Source organism: Xenia sp. Carnegie-2017, unplaced genomic scaffold (assembly GCF_021976095.1).
Source record: "Xenia sp. Carnegie-2017 unplaced genomic scaffold, XeniaSp_v1 HiC_scaffold_2, whole genome shotgun sequence".
Taxonomy (NCBI): Eukaryota; Metazoa; Cnidaria; class Anthozoa; order Malacalcyonacea; family Xeniidae; genus Xenia; species Xenia sp. Carnegie-2017.
In genome coordinates, this window is record NW_025813482.1 from 7,938,439 (window position 1) to 7,951,424 (window position 12,986).

The window sequence follows — 12,986 nt, forward strand, 5'->3', positions numbered from 1 at the left end:
AAGATTTCACAATTTCTCACTCCCCCCTTGAAAAAAGGTGAAGGAAGGGTGAGAAAGAGTGAAGAAGGGGTTGGCATTTGGTAAGCAATTTTGTGATGAAAATCAAGGTAAAAACAAAAAATTCAGAAATCTCTTTCACCTCTGCGTTAACGCTACAAAAAAATCGAAAAAACTCGCTAGATCCCAATGCAGTGATATTCAAAAGAAAAAATTCTCTCAAAAGGTTTAAACTTCGCATTACCACCAAAGAATTAAGCCTGTGTGGTTTTCTTACACCCTTCGAAATCGAAAAACTCTTTAGACAACTGAATAAAGAACCAATTAAGGCTTCATCAAGAAATGATTTCTTTAATTTCTTTGTGGAAATCACACCCAGATCGCTAAATTCTTTGTCCCAATGCTTAATCCACTCATGACAAGCCCTCTCATCATCAAAGACTTCTTCCCTTTCATTCAAGAACTCTAAAACAGCAAGATCAACTCAGGCTGTGTGTTATGGCAAATTTTGCAGAACAATCACCATGCCCTACCACATCCAGCATCTCATCCCATATTAACATATTAGGTCACATGGCTTCCTTTGACGACTTCACTATAATCTCTTCTTCACTCTATATCCCTGATTTAATGATACACGAAAATCTCCAAACTCGCACCCACACTGAATTAAAGTGAATATCCTAGGCAGTTCCATGTTTCATCCACCCACTCGACCTTTTTTAAGTATCACATAACGTTTAGCGTTCATTTGCACCATCTGTATCTTCACTCACACTTTTTGTCTTGATCAATACACGAAAGCAAAAATTCTCTCTTCTAAGATTATTTTTTGACTAAAATTGAATAACCTAAACATCAGCATATTTGCATATGAGACCTTTGTCCTTAGATTTGAGGAAGTAGGAAACATTCTTGACATTAGTTGGTCAGGCAACATACTTGATTTTCTCCAGTCATTGCGTAACTGTATTTTCCAGATTTAACATCAAAAGATGTCAAGTAATAGCAACAAGAAGTCAAAGACTGTTCATTTTATTCGTCATGGCGAATCAACTTGGAATGTATGTCGACGACAATTGAAATTGAATGATTTACCGCAGGGTGAGAGGCCAGTGCTTGTCGATGCTCCACTTTCATTCAAAGGAATGCAGCAAACAAACACCTTGAAAGAAACGTTATCAAACCTTAAACCAGAAGTCGCAATTACTTCACCCTTCACAAGAACGTTACAAACGTGCTTGGGTTCCTATGGCTCAGAAAATGTTGTTATCACACCACTCTGTCGTGAGTTTATGGCTGCATCATCCGATAACATTGGTCTACCCGCAAGTTGTCTGAAAGAAATCTTTCCTTGCTTTGATTTCTCTGATCTGGAAGAAACCTGGTGGTACATTCAAGATAATATTAAATCGCAATCGAAGGCTGTGAATCTACTCACCGAAGGCAAGCTGCAAGTCGAGGATCAAGACGTATTCGCAGCAAGAGCAAAGAAATTTTATGAATTTTTGCACAACAGACAAGAGCGAAGTATTGCCGTTTTCTCGCACAATGATTTTCTCATGTTTTTCTTAGAAAAATATTTTGGAGTAACCACAGCCCACATATCTAACGGAGAAGTTTATTCACTGGAATTTCCAGAATCATAATTGAACTGCAGTCAATCAAGACTGAAAGACTTTGTTGCAGGCACATACAATACATCAATTTATAATAATTCCACACCATTGCACTATAAAATCATTAATATTCCTCTCGTGAAAATTTACAATAACGTTTTGAAGTATTGCTGAAATTCTGTTTCTGCATAAATGAAACTTTGGCCCTGCTTACACAACTATGGCTTTGGAAGTTGTCAAATGTCATTTTGTTTATGCAATGCCATATTGGAATAATAGTTACATAACAACAATATATGTCTTTCAAATTCTGTCAAACTAGTAAAAATTTCAAGATGATCATTTATCATTGATGTTAATTGTCCACCAAATATTTTCTATACCATGAATTCGCCCTCTCCACAAAAAAGCTCCAACTCCTTGAGTTTAATGTAATGTAGCTTTGGTAAGCATGTAATTAGCACTTTGTTGAATGAGTATAACTAAGTAGTTACTCAATCAATAAAATACAATATAACTGATTAGTTTTGTTTATTTTTTAAGATGAGAATGCTTTATATTTTGTTACTTAAATATTGTGAATTACTTTCACAAAATAACAAATTGAGAAAAGAGGAAAAGTATGAACACATTGTCACTCAAGGACTATTTCATAACATATTGTACAATTGCTTTTAAGAATTATCATGGTTTACCTAATTTAGTAAATACATTAAAGAAATCCATCAAAATTCTCAATTAGCTTGGTAAATTAAGGCATCTCTACAGAATATACTTCAGTATTTTCAAGATGGCTTTTAGAACACTGAAAATACTTTGCAAGAAATTTGCATAGGAAGTCACTGTGGGCGTATACTGCTATACTCTTCTCCGGTCTTTTCAGAAGAAAATCATAAAATTTTTCCATTCTTTGAGTTAGGAAGTCACTACTTTCATGCTCAAGCTTTCCTTCAGCAACATAACTGACAGCTTCCTTTTGACTGGTAACACCATCCTGGGTGAACCACCATATCTCATCCAGGGCAGAAAAGTCAAACATAGGATACAGGCCTTTTAGGCAGCTGGCAGGCAAACCAATATCGTCACAAGACTCCATGCATTCACCACAAAGTGGAGTAATAATTACATTTTCCGAGCCATACGACAAAAGACAAGTCTGCAGTGTTCTCGTGTACGGTGAAGAGAGTGCAATTTCAGGTTTCAAGTTTTTATTGACATATTCTTTTAAACGCTTTCCTTGCTGAATACCTTCATATGTTAATCCTGGATTAGGAATGACGACTGGGAGTACATGAACACCCAAACTTCGACGAAGTGCATTGCATATCGATTCTGCATGGCGAATAAAATGTACTTTCTTCTTTCCAACTGTTTTCGTTTGTGTCGCCATAATTGATAATTTTAATGAAAATACTGGCGGTCCAACTGTATAATATTGTAATATGTTTGTGGACAATAGGATTATGTGTGGAGTAAGGCAATATATAATTCAACCACACTTCGATATGTTTAAAGTATTAATTTGAAAACTGTTAGTACTTCTACTTCCTTCAAAAGTCACACACGTGTTTAACATATATGACGTATGACTTACCATGGCTTACCGACTTACCTGAGAGAGAAAATCACTTTGAACTACCTGGATTAGGATTATCCTAATCCAAATAAAACTCGCTCAAAACTATATGGTTGCCGAGGATTAATCATTGAAGAGCATTGAAATGCCATTTAAGAAATAAAAGATGTTTACTGTGTTTGCACGGGCTTATGCAAGCCGAGGAGAACGTTGGGAAAACTCCAGAGCAGATCAGTGCAAACCTGAGACCGAAGGTCGAGGGTTGCACCAGCTCGAGAGTTCGCACAAACGTCTCCGAGGTTTGCATAAGCCAGTTCAAACATGAAAAACATCTTTTATTTCTTTTATAAAATAAAATAATGCGAAAAAAACAACTATTTCAATTTTTTCTCGAAAATGTATTCATGATCGATTTGCAAATTCTCTTTGAGTGATTGATTGTTTTGATTGATTTGATTGGTTGAGCTCAGATGTGCTTTGCACAGGCTAATGCAAACACAGCTCTAGACCAATCAGCGCACGCGTTTCATTGTGTTTATTTTATAATTAATTCTATTTCATTTCTTTTGTTGCAGAGAAGATGAACAATAATATACAATCTTCGTATCCCAATCAAGTATGTTAAAGTCCAACTAGACTTGAAAAGCTGGACTAACTACATTCATGAATTAAGCAATTTAAAATTTGAATACGGTGCTTGAAACATCATATCTTGTTCACCAGCATTTTCTCTCATGATGACGTTGGTGCACTTGATTATGGTCTATTTTGTTTTTTTCATCAAATTGGCGGTCGTACACAAGTTTTTCTCTGTTTGTCATGTCCATAGAAGATTTAAATGGTATATTGATAAGGGGTATCAAAGAATCCAAAAAATGACCGCGATAAAATGATCCAAAAGCAGTTGTTCAACATTCGTAAGATATTAGAAAACCTAGAAATTAGATTTCAGGATTCAACTTACATGATTCTGCCTATGTATCCTTCAAGAATTCCTAATTAATACCTTAATAGTTATCCATTGCACCTGCCTACAAGAGTATTTCAATGGTTTAGTAATTTCCATTGAGCAAAACGAGAAGTACCAGGACACTAAGGAAGATGAGGAATGAAGAACAATAAGATGAGGAAGACATCATAATATATATACACATGTTATTATTCATATGAGCTACTAATAGTTAAACCAAATCGTCAGTGTAAATCACGGCATCAACACAAACAAATAATTATTATACAAGTAATCTCACAGTTGTTCACATTTATAGCAATAAAAAATACAGTCTATGAATGTGCTTCTGGTGAAGATATTATATACTTGTTTATAAATATGCTTGCTACGTCATTTACATGTTTTGATAAAAAATTGATATAGAAAATTTACAAAGTGAAAAGTGTATAAAGTATTTTTGAAACTATCCCGTAAAGCAATCGGTAATAAATGATTGCAATTATTACAACCCTATTTCTTATAATATTTACAGAAACACCCTACTGCAGTTAAGTAATAATAAATGACTGCAGACTCAAAAGTGCAAAAGACAACCAGGTTTTAGGCTATTAGCAAGTTAGAGATAGCTATATAACACATAAATCTTGCTAAATTAAATCATGTATCACACTTGTTATCATTTTCTCATTGTCTTTTGTATTTTCAAGCTGCTTTCTTCCAACGAACTCTTTAGCCAAAAGCGTATCACGAGAGCGGCTAAATGATTGTTGCGAGCACTCGTACAAGAAATGATCAAGGTATGTTGAAGGTTTATATGATTGAACATCAATTATTGGCTGCGCTATCGATGTACTTGTATCGCAACATGAAAGATTAGAGACGTCAGAATCATCACTTGATTTATGAGAACCATGAAGAATGTCATATAGTATATCTTCACATACATTTTCATTCATCGATGTTTCAGAAATATTTGTTTCAGTATTTCCTTTCTTGAATGCAGCAGTAACATCACATGTATTCGCGCAATCTTTGATTTTCTTTTCGCCCTTGTTGGAAGAAATAAAAAAGGTATTTGCCATAGATTCATCAAAATTATCTGCGGACATTGTTAGAACTGTGGAACTGTTTTTGTTTTGTTTCACAATTTTAGTTCCTTGAAGATCTTCAATGGCTCTTTCATCTCTTTTCTTCTTGATTTTTTTGTATTTTCGCTTGCTGGAAGTTTTATGGTTTCTGTTGGACTTAGCGCAAACATTCAAAATTTTCTTTGAATCGTAAGATAAGGGTTCGGGGCAGCAATACCCCCTTGCGATAGCAACTTCTAGTTATTAAGAAAATACATTATACATAAATTAAAATGTGATTGAGTAAAATTTGATGTTTTGCGAGTCACGAATATTGTTACGTCATCATAATGGAATGTTCAACAACAAAATGAGTTTTAACAGAAACTGTACAGGACAAAATCCGATTATGAAATTCCAGAATGGAGTATGATCAAGACAGAATGCACACTGCAAAGGAAAAAAATGCGTATTAGTAATTGAAAATATAGCTATTAATTTTGGGAGAGATCACACCTCCATAAGTTTGTGATAAAGCTTTTTGTTATCTTATGCTTCAAAAAATTCATTCAAATACCGAAATAAATATAAAAACAAGTCCTGTTCAAGTTTCCACATCATTGCCTAGAAATCAATCATCTTTAGAAAATGAGTTGATGTAACTGAATTTCTCACGCACAATTCACTACGACATGATGTTCTTTGGCGTAATTTTATTAAAAATTATAGGTTATCGCATAATTTTGATTATAATTATCCGACAGCCGATAAATTTGAATATAAGCCGCCAATGTGTCCGTGAAAATGCAAAGCCATACGGCTTCAGTTTATGTTACCAGGTGTATTTAGGGTTTGGATTCAACTACTTTTTTCTTATTAGTCTGTTTGCTCGTCAAGGTCACGTTGCTTCAAGGTCGATTTCTTTGAGCATAGTTTGAATAGTCAAATAACGTACTAGCAAGTTATACTTAGATTGTCGAAGACTCCAAATAGCTCTTTATCCAATTTTAACACCGCATTCATTGAAATCTCGTAAAATATATTCTCTGATACGATCTTCATTAACAACATTCCTGCGTCAACGCAACACGTACAGTTTCAACTTATTTAAAAGAGCACTACTTGAATTAGAAATGCTATGCAATTTATCGAGTAAAATCAAAATAGTTTACTTCTGGTTGCGTTCGTGTATTTCTGTTTGTGTTGTGCTTCTGCGCATGAATAAAATAACCTTTTATAAAGTTAAGTAATGGAAGCTGCTGTTTTTATGCAGTAAACGACCGTAGCATGGTGAAATTTAGCAAATATGGAAGGACGTTTAAAAACGTGAGACTCTATCGTTAGAGATTAGACTTTAAATTGGTATTGGTGAAACATAGTGTGTCTTTGTGGTAGACTCGTAGTGCAACACTTTGTTACTAACCAATGCTAACTTACGGTTACGTATTAGCAACAATGAGATGGATGTTAGTAACGTTAGTAACGTCAAGTTTTGAAAAAGTAACAAATGTTTAATTTATGCACGCCGCATGATCAATTACAAACGTGTAATGAGTGAGTTAGTGATCAAGAACTACTTGTATAAGAGTTTGTATGCACTTCGTTTACCAGAAGTAATCTCAACTTGAAGGTGTAAAATGACCACGACAAACAACATGGTACATGTGCCAATTCTTCAGTCCGGGACAAAAATCCTAAAATCGACACCCCACTAAAATTGCAATGTCATCATAGTTCTAACTTTTAAAAACAAAAAGAAATAACTTTTCTAAAGTTCTTGACATGTTTAGAAGGTTCACTTTAGGGGTGGTCATGGGAGGAAAAACTTTGCACAACATCAATATTTACTGAGAGAATTACTACGTACCATCTCTGGTCAAATGTAAAGTTTGCATAAATCAACCAATATTCTTGGCAGAGATTAAATTTTCATATTTTCAAAGAAAAAATCAAATGAGATGAAAAAGAACATTTAACCACAGTATAGAGAACATACAGTAGAGCCACTCCATTGAATTTTTCGTGCCACGCATATCTAATTACGCATGTGATTACCATATTGGCAGCCAGTAAATTGCGTTGTGTGACCAATAGGATTGACGATATGACAAACAGCAGCCAGTAAACTAAGAGCCTGTTTATATGAACCCGGTAACAGGGATTCAGCGAGGCGTAAAATGACTTTAACTCATTGAAAATAGTTGAAGCTTTAAGCGCTAAATTTACAACCTTTCTTAAGCGTCATAAGTCATTTTAGTGGTAATTTTCAAATGAAACTAAATTATTTGTCTTCATTTTAAAGGTTTCGTGAATTTACAAATTCATAGTACAGAGAAATTGCTTAAATAAGATTTTTGTTGTGAAGTATTTAATCTTTTCCATTTGCCAAAATGTTTTAACGCTTTGCTGAATCCCGGCTACCGGGCTTGTGAACAGCCTCTAATTAAATATACAGCAGCCAGATGTACAGCGAAGTGGCCCTACTGTATATTCCTATACTGTGATTGAACTCACTCTAAGCATTCATTTTATGAAATCGTAAATGCGCTCTGTGGGTGGTTTTTCCCTTACTGGTACCACTACTCTTTTAAATTTGCCTACTAAGACTCAACTACAATGTGTTTCTCATCGTTACTACACATCTGAGATAAGCATTATCTTATTTTCATTACATTCTTTACTCTTGTGTCTGCAAAGTTTTTTATCATAAGTAATTACAATTCCGTGTAGTTTAAGTTTGAAATTTATTCATAATTTACAATGGTTTATTAAATAATAAAGGTTTTTTATAATATGAAATGACTTATGCTATAATCTATTTGTATGGAATTTTGATTACATTTGCATTTTCGAAAATCGTGTTTTAAGCATTGACATTCAAATCCTGTCTTAGATAGTTGATCCTTAACTCCTGAGTAAAAACTTGTAAAACTTTATTTCATTTAACACTAGTCCTTTGGAATTTGACTAATCTCAATGTTATCATGCACTCTGTATGCGGTAATATTTATGTATTTTTATTTCTATGACAATTGTTTTTAGTCAATGATGTATAGTTAGTTATATAACTGAGATGTTCTACATAGACACACTATAGAAGAACCTACAGTAGAGCCACTTTATTGAAATTTTTCGTGCCACACATGTCTTATTACGCATGCGATTACCATAGTGGCAGCCAGTCAACTGCTTTTTTTGACGAATAAGAATGATGAAATGTCTAACGGCAGCCAGTAATCTAATTAAATATACAGCATCCAGTTGCACACGAAGTGGACCTATTGTATACTTCTATACTGTGACATAGATGTCATTAATGTTTCATAACATTGTTTGTTGAAGTAGATCCTGACTCATTTTTTGTCTTCGCTCGTTATTTTAATGTGTTTATGCAACAAAACTCACATGGATAAGAAATTAATGTTACAGTAAGGTATGAATTATGATCACCATTTTTAAACTGATATGTATGTGGTCGCGTTGTTTATATTAAATCTTTCATCCGTTTGTTGAGTATGTGACATATAAAGAACTAAAGCAAGCATAATTTTGTTCACACGGTCGTCTTACTTCTAAGAGGGAAGTAATTTTAGAAAAATTAAGCGATATTTTAGAACTACATTACCAACATAACAAATTAGCTAAAGCAGCATCTCGATAAAGTATAACTAAATATGCATAAGAAATCATATCTAAATTGATATATCAACTTTCTGACTATTGACAATAAGCTGCATGGTAAAGGAAAGCAAAACCTGTTCAAATGTATGGGAGAGGTGAAATAGCATACTTGTCTATGAAAAAATGGGAATCTGTGAAAACTTATGTAGGGAGGATAGCATGTCCAATCATGGATCACCTCCCTTCTTTGCTGACGCCCTTTTTTAATAATCTCTGTGTGTCTAACAAAATGTTGATAGTTGTATACAACAAACCATTTCTTTCAAAAGTAAGAAAATTTGAAAAATAAGCAAATGTTAAACGCAGGAAGAATATATTTACACACTGAGGTAGAACGCAACCGAATCTATTTTTGTGAAATGTTGATTCATGCAACACAGTGAGCTTTTAAAATTATACTTTTGATCATGTTTGTTTAACAGTTTTAAGGTTTACTTTCATTGCATCCTTTACTGCTGTATCTACAGTATTCTTATTGATCATAAGTAATTATAATTGCGTGCAGTTGATGTTTGATATGTATCCATAATTTACAATGGTTTATTCAATAACAAAGTTTTTTTATAATATGAATTGACTTATGCAAGAATATACATGTATGGAATTTTTGATTAATGAAGGGAAAAAATCCATTCGCAGTTCGAAAATCGTGTCTTAATAATTGGCATTCAAATCCTGTCTTAAATAGGTGACTCTCTATTCCTGAGTTAAAACTTGTGAAACTTTATAAGATTTAGCATTAGTCCTTTGGAATTTGACTAATCTCAATGTTATTATGTACTCTGCATGAGGTTCTTATTTATGTATTTTTATTTCTATAACAATTGTTCTTAGTCAGTGATGTATACTTAGTTATAGAGCTAGAATGTTCTACATAGACGTCATTAATGTTTTATATTACTGTTTGTTGAAGGAGATCCTGACGCACTCTTCATCTTCGTTCGCTATTTAAATGTGTTTATGCAACAAAACTTACATGGATAAAAGATTGATGTTAAAATAATGTATGAATAATGATCACCATTTTTAAACTGATATGTATGTAGTTGCGTTCTTTATATTAATTCTCTCATCTTTGTAAGGTATGTGACGTGTAAAGAACTAAAGCAAGCATATTCTTGTCTACACGGTCGTCATATATAAAGTCTTATTTCTAAAACGAAAGTAATTTGTCGAAAGTTAAGCGATATCGGAAACTAAATTACTAACTTTACATAACAAATTTGCTACTGAAGCATCTCGATAATGTATGACTAAGCATTCGAGAGAAATCATATTTAAGTTGATACACCAACTTTCTAACAATTGACAATAAGCTGCATGGTAATGGACAGTAATACCTGTTCTAAAGTATGGGGGAGGCAGAATAATATGAGAACATTTTCTACATGCAGAACCCTGAATTTTTCTTTATAAATTATACTTGTCTATGGAAATAAGGTGGATCTGTAAAAATTTATGTAGGGAGGGGCACATGTCCAATCATGCATTACCTCCCTTCTTTGCTAACGCCACTTTTGACTAATCTCTGTGTGTCTAGTAAAATGTTGATAGTTGTATACAACAAACCATTTCTTTTAAAAGTAAGAAAATTTTAAAAATAAGCAAATGTTGAACACAGGAAGAATGTATTTACACAGAGAAAGAACGCAACCGAATCTATTTTTGTGAAATGTTGATTCATGCAACACAGTGAGCTTGTTTAACAGTTTTAAGGTATTTATAGAAGTAATCCTTGAGGAATTTAACACTATGTTTTTTTACATTTTTTGTCTAATTTTTTACTATTTTTAATATTACGTCACCTACACCAGATATAACATAGAATTCACAAAAAATATTCTCGTACTTTATTGAACTTGCAGGAACGATGTCTCTTTCAAGGGAAAGAGCTATTTGTTAAATAAATGTAAGAAAAAATATGCTCGGAAGACAATTTGATCTTTTATAAAAACAGGACATTAATTAAATTTTCAAAGCCTTTATCAAACTTTCTATTTTATGAAGTTATTATAAATTACTTATAAAAATCATCACAGAAAAGAGTATCCAACCATGTATCAAAACCGTATGAGGTACATACCCATATTTTTCAAGGAGTTTAATGAAGTTAATCATCTATTGAATCTAAAAGCTTTGTATAATTTTCGTAGATTCTTTACAATACGACAATAAGAAATTGAAGGTCTGTTATGCTGAGCGGTGCTTAGTACCTATTACATCAATAAATCTCTTGATCTTTGACCCTGGAATTTCGAAAAAATAGTCTGTGGTTTGGCGATTTCCATTTGGACAATTTTTGGCCTTTATTCTCTTCAAATTTTTTTCAAATCTATACTGGAGCCTGTTACACGAAGCGTGGATAGCGTTATCCATTGGATAGTAGTTTTTTAAATTTGTGAATGTGCATGGTTATATTTTGTTTATGATGATGAAACTTTGTAATTCTAAAACCAATATTGTATTTCATTTATTGTCTAGTTCGAATCGTTGATTTTTCCCTTTTAAGATATTTTTGAAGCGCTCAAAAACGTTGCTACTCAGTTCAATGGATAGCGTTATTCGACCTTCGTGCAACTGCTCTCTTCTCTGTTTATTATAAAAGTCTCTGTAAAAAACATAAATCTGGTGAGAACCATATATGAGCAATGAACATGATCGTTAACTACATTTCAGCTGTATCCAGATACAAGCATTGAGTTTTATAATAACTGGAGCGGCTATCTTTACTGGGGCGAGGTCGCCAAAAAAATGGCGGCCAACGGACGTATTTCCGCTGAAATGATCGCTTTGCAGAAAAATAATATTCTCGACCTCCCCCTGGTGTATATAGTAAATTATAAAGAATTTTTCAAAAACCAACACGATATCGTTAGTTCCATATTCTGTGACGATATCTTTTTTGGCATTTCTTTTATAATGTCAACACTTCAATCGTTCAATTGTTGGATGTCGTAGTTTCCACAAAAAGGAACATATCGCTTCTCACAGGTGAGATAGTTGCTTGTTTTTAGTCCGTCAACGATTGAAAACTGAAAAGCAATTATACATGCACTTTAAAAGCCATAAAATACATATTAAAGATCGTATTTTTAAGACTGACTTGAACGCCAAATATACTGATGTTTTCCTGTTTTTGTTTATAAAATTCTGCATACTTTTCTAAAGTCTGCATGAAGTCGTAAATTTACCCATCTATTTGCAAAATAGTTTCCCTAAAGCTAAAAAGACCCTGCACACATTTTGCTCTGTGAGTAAGTATCAAAACGAAATGATCAGCCCCAAGAGTACCCATGATTTGGAGCAGAGCTTGTTATGTTCTATTTGCTGACAACATGCAGGGAAGACCAAGGAGTAAAGATGACTGGAAGATGTTATTGACCAGGCAGAGTCTTAAAAAATTATAATGCTGTAAAGATAATTGATTTATCGTCTGCCCTATCCAGAGTTATTTAATTTGATCATGGTCAAATTCTAGGGATGGAGACAAATGATTCACTAAGGATGCCTTGAATGCTTTGAAGTTAAAGTTCATGAACCAAAGAAAGATGGCAAGGTTGTGTGTGTTTTGATGCTTAATGAAATGTCAATTCACAAAGATATAAAATGGGAAAGCCATAAAGTCTATGTAAACATTTGTACTGAGATTGATGACTTGATGCAGATGTGAAGCATCAAACTGTATAAGCCATTGGGTTTTATATAACTTATGTTTAAATCAAGTCATATCTTTATCAAAACATTTTAGTTGAGTGTTGTATAAATGTTACTAATATCTAATGCACTACACTGAAGCATTAAAGATTCAGTGATGAAACTTTCAAAGTTACTGTACTGTATACTTCTTCATTATTATAGTTTTTGTTTCAAGAAACAGTTTGAGCTTATTTACCTAGTAAAGTACAGATTGGAGATTTATCATATGCATTATTGCTACTTTTTAAAGAAAAGTTTTCACTTTTCAAAGCTTTCCTACAAATTTTTGCTTCTTATTTCTTTTCATGAGATTGATGATATATGGTTAATATAATCCAATAACTTTATAATTTCTAAAAGCTTTTAAGCTTCTAGCATAAAAGTACTATAGGTATTTG

At 33.2% G+C, this 12,986-nt stretch overlaps 1 long non-coding RNA gene across 1 annotated transcript; it reads left to right on the plus strand.

The window, feature by feature from the left end:
• Positions 1–10,568: 10,568 nt before the first annotated feature.
• LOC124439728 lies at positions 10,569–11,144 on the plus strand. Its single transcript, XR_006946424.1, has 2 exons — positions 10,569–10,608; positions 11,046–11,144. It is a non-coding gene; the product is annotated as an uncharacterized LOC124439728 (long non-coding RNA).
• The last annotated feature ends 1,842 nt before the right edge of the window (positions 11,145–12,986 follow it).